The sequence below is a fragment of the Aedes albopictus genome, chromosome 1 (assembly GCF_035046485.1).
Source record: "Aedes albopictus strain Foshan chromosome 1, AalbF5, whole genome shotgun sequence".
NCBI classification, from domain to species: Eukaryota; Metazoa; Arthropoda; class Insecta; order Diptera; family Culicidae; genus Aedes; species Aedes albopictus.
Genome location: NC_085136.1, coordinates 6,886,976 through 6,891,816, shown reverse-complemented (window position 1 = coordinate 6,891,816; position 4,841 = coordinate 6,886,976). Strand labels below are relative to the sequence as shown.

Below are 4,841 nucleotides of genomic sequence, written 5' to 3'. Positions count from 1 at the left end.
TCAATGTGTCAACAGACAATTCACAGATAGAAATAATGAAGTTTACACGTCATGTAAACTTCATTTCAGTCAACTTAGTGTTTTGATGGTTCACATGATAGATCATGTAAATTTATGTTTTATGTCATGAATTACATGACATATAATGGAAGTTTACATAATATTTCATGATGTTTACACGATATGTCATGTAAACTTCTGTGATGTGCATCATATCCTGTAACGGTAGCCCTTTTTCGTTATTTGTTTATTTGTTATATTCTTATTTAATTCATTGTTCAATAATTAGAATTCACGTTAAATGTATAAAATTTGATAAATAAAAGATTTAGCATCAAAATAGCATGGACATTAGCTGAATCAAAATGATACCAACAATTGCATACAATTTCCTGAAGCGTAGATAGGTTATCCGCTACGCAAGCACACGCTGTAATGAGTATCACTGTTCGTGCTCTCGTTACCTTGTTAGAGAACCCCGAGTTAGCTTCTGAATAGTTGACTTTGTAACGGAATGAGATGAAAAGACAATTCAAAGGCAAGGGAGATTTCTTTATCCGAAATCATACAGACCTGATCAACGGAGACCTTCGGGCTTCCATTTCCGGGAACCATACCGTGAGATCCTATCTGAGGAATCACAAAGATATTCTCGTCCACTTTGTCCCAGATCGTGGTAGAAGAAGGATCGCGAAGTAGTGTCTTTCCCGTGGTGTGATTTTGTGAGTTAACTTAAACGTGAAGAGTACTTCAACGAGTATTAATTGTCTCTGTGTTTCCCCGTTTAGGCCAAAAGTTCAATAGCTAGGTTGTGCGGTGAATTGTGCGTGTTGAACCCGAGTACCAAGTTCAAAGGTAAACGACTTGTGTTGTGTGGTGTTTTATGTGCTAATTGTGTCATCTAGCCAAGCGCGAGCGACGGCTATACCTCTACTCCAAAAATAGCACGTACATCGCACAAAGCGAAGAACGAGAGCGTCTCGCCCACCACCTTACGTCGCGCATCCACCCTGCGTCCTGGGGCCAAAGTTTGCCCGGCGATTCCAGGCCGGAAGGGAGTCGCGAACGTCACCAACGCACTCCGAAGGCAAGCGACATTCGCCAATCGTCCGCTCGTTTGGTCACGAGCACGAGAAACACTCCACGAAGCTCGTGCGTGGCCGTGAATCGAATTCACCGTAGAGGTACCGTTCGGCCAACCGTCGACACTATCGTCAACGTCATCGGCGTCGTCGTAGAAAGCGCCCGATCGAAAGCTCGTGAGTACGTTCCGTGAAACTTTGCATGCAACCCGATTAGCACACACACATACACACAAAAGCGCTAGCGTAGACCAAAACCGCACAAGATAGGGCCATAGTCAGAAAGGGGGAAGAAGAAGAAGGAAGGCCGGTCGGACGCGACCGTAGAAATGGAATAGGTTAACAAATTGTTTCTATTAATGAATACCTTAGGTTATCAAATTGAATAAATGTTCATGATGAAGTCCTTGTTTCCCTAAACCATGTGTTAGTAAGTGAGTGTTAAGAAAGTCTAAAGTACGTTTCACGTTTCGTGGTAATTTGTTATTCCGCCTTGTTGTGAAGTCCGTCTTCCAAAACGGGATGGAACTGAAGTGGTTGGGATGTCTTTGCCAGTGATGAGAACAGGATAAGGTCGAGTTCTGGGATATCGGTCGTTTGGGGGAATTTGTTGGTTATGTCTGTGTGGCTTCCGCTATTGAAGTAGAGTCCTTGTATGATGAGTCTGCTCGCTTGTTCCCGCGCATTGTTGATTATTCCGAAGCTGACTCTTCGGTCAGTATCTAGCCGGGCATCGTAGAAAACGACGGGTGGTCCTCCTAGGAGGTGGCGCTTAAGCCACTTGTTTAAAAATCCGGGCCGGAAACAAGAAGCAGACTCCGAGCGGGCCCATGGCCGCTACAATCCCAAGTAACAATTATACTTTTGTGGCAATCCTGAAGTAATTGCTAAGATAGAATAATAAAACTTAGCAATAAAGCTCTTTGTTCTGCAAATCTGAGATAAAATAGACATAAAACATCCATAAGACTAATCTGGCCCACTCTTCAGAAGATCTTCAAAGCTGTTTTTGAAGACTGCTTTGAAACTAGTTGTGTTTATGTACTTGCACTGATGATTGATTATAAGTACTTCATGAAACTTTAACAATAATAGCTTGAGACATGTTGATCTTTTAGATGTCTTTCTCAAAAGTGTCAACAGTGCATAATAAATGAAATCTTTTACCTAAGCATTATGCAGATGCAAACAAGCTTTGTTTAATGGATGAAATGTTAATTGAACTGCAAATTAATTTTCATCAAATTGAAATGGCTAAAGCATCAAGATTGCCTGACAGATCATTGATGACAAGGAATCAAAATTTTCCGTGCCATACCCACTTTTTCGTTGAAATGACGCCCAAAACATACGAAAACAACAAAGCGCCCCAAAAATAATATCAATCATTAATATACGAAGATACATATAAATTTCATATAAAAACAAAATGCTACGCCACTTTTTCAATTCCATCTAAACATGGCTGCCGTTCCAAGCGAACAAAACTCATGCAGCCGCCATCAATTGTCATTTCCTTTAATCCAAACCCCCTCAAAACAATGATGGAACCATGTCACCTTGCATGAAAGCTACAGCCTTTATTGAAGATTGTTTTTACTAGTTATGATCTTAAGGCAGATTTGTTCGTCTGAAATGAAACTTATTCGTTTTATTCAAGAGTAACAGCCTTTGACAATTGTTTGGTTACGTTTTCGATGCTAGAAAGTTGTATGTGTACATTTCACGGTGTTCCGCGTCAAGATGTGCCAATTATATTTTGTTTCCTGTATTTTTGCAATGAAGTGAAACTTACTAAAATTACACTATTTGGCATGGGAATAAGCAGTAAATCACAGCAAGTACCCATTTCATTTTCGATTTGCATAGCTGTGGCCTGTGCGAGGAACTGGTTGAAGGCAGGACGACAGCAGCCAGTTACTCGCATTTTTGATTGGCCGTAAAATCATTATTTCGTTGACATGATTACTTTTAAGCACAAGAATGGCTAAATTATCGGTGAGCAAACATGTTTATGTGTTTATATTTGCATGAAAATGCGGTTTTTTCAACCAATTTATTAAATTCATTATATGGTTTGAAATATAGTTCGTTGTCTTATTATTATTTCGCATAGTTCTTGTTCCAGAGTAATGGCTCTAGTTCAAGAATAGTAGGCTTCAAGAAGTTTTTAAAGGAGGATTAGCCAGATGAAATGCACTTGAATAAACGAAGCATAAACATTTTATAAAATATGTTGATGTTATGTGTTGAAAATAACTTCAAATACGCCTTAAAACTTATTATAAGATTTAATGCTCTTGTAAATTCAGTTATTTTATGCGCGAATTTCAAAATTAACTTGAAGACAACTTAAAAACCACAAACAAACGAAGATTGATAAAAACAACTACAAATGTTCCTTGAATTGGTCATGCTGTGATAAATCTTCCATAAAAATAATCAAATCTAAAAGGAATTGAAATTGTTACTTGGGATGTCACAGAATTTTACATTCTATTTTCGAACACGCACTTTTTCCCACCCAGGGTAAAGCCGAGTGAGAGCGGCTTACGAGATCATAGAAGGCCACGACTCTTCCTCTTCTTCGGTCAGCGTTCGACCACGTCGGACCGTCGGACCTACAGTGCATCGGGTCGCTGCGCCGGGCGATTCTCATTAAGAACCATCAGCCAAATTCCCACAGGAAGGAACTACTACTGGTGCATCAGAAGCCAAAGCGGATAAAATCAGCAGCAGATGTAGCAGGGAATGGGGATTCTTGGATCACTGTTTGCAGAAACCGCTGGAGGAAATATTATCCTTCGAGTAGTTCTAACAAAACCCGTGCTTCTGGACGAATTCGAAACATTCAAATCGAGGTTCAACAGTTGTAAATCTCGCCTCTCTTCCCTCACTGCCCTCCAAAACTTCGATTTTCTCCTGATCTAATTCTAGCAAACTTGACCTTTGCGTCAGTTGTCGACGAATATCAGGATGGTCTTCGTTAAGGCCGATTAACGATGGATCAGATGTGTTCCTGCGGATAAACTAGACATATTTCGGGAGTATAGTTGCTTGTAGGCTCACTATCTTTTCATTCACTTAAACAGCAGCGTACGATTAAGTCAAATGAGCTTCAGCAGATAATGTTAGAACATGATTTTGTGGCGAAACTAATTAGGCTGATACGCACAAGGCTGGATAGATCAAAATCAAATGTTATGATTGCAGACGAAGTATCCACCTCTTTTGGGAACATGTATTTGTAGAGATTAGAGTAGAGTGATGTCCCAACAAACATTCTTGCTGTACAACAGTGGAACAAACTATGCACTCTTAAGCTTGAGAAACTGCTATTCAGCTTGTTCTGTAACTCAGGGCTGTTTCAAGTTTACTGTTCATCATTGTACCCATCATAAGAGATCTGACTTGTAAAGAAATATCCATATTATCACAAGAATGTTTTCCTCAATAGAACAAGCTTTATTTAGCGAATATGCAGCAGGGAACCAGATAGTGGTCGGCGGCTTCGTGTCTGACTGCATGAGTTTGAAAAGACCTGGGAATCGTCAATATACGATTGTGACTAATTTTATGATGATATACGATTTTGATTATGCATTTGGAATATCTACGATTTAATGGAACAATGGAGGGCTATCTAAAATGTAAAATACTCGTTCAATAAGTTGAATTCATCAAAATTCCTAGAAGCGTATTCTCCGAAAAGCAAACCACATCAATCATTTTAATTTTCCTAGAAAACATCAACTTGGA

The 4,841-nt window shown here is 39.6% G+C and overlaps 1 long non-coding RNA gene across 1 annotated transcript; it reads left to right on the top strand.

Moving 5' to 3' along the window:
- Window positions 1-493: 493 nt before the first annotated feature.
- LOC115256599 (uncharacterized) lies at window positions 494-1,921 on the top strand. Its single transcript, XR_003892709.2, has 3 exons — window positions 494-722; window positions 789-855; window positions 906-1,921. It is a non-coding gene; the product is annotated as an uncharacterized LOC115256599 (long non-coding RNA).
- The last annotated feature ends 2,920 nt before the right edge of the window (window positions 1,922-4,841 follow it).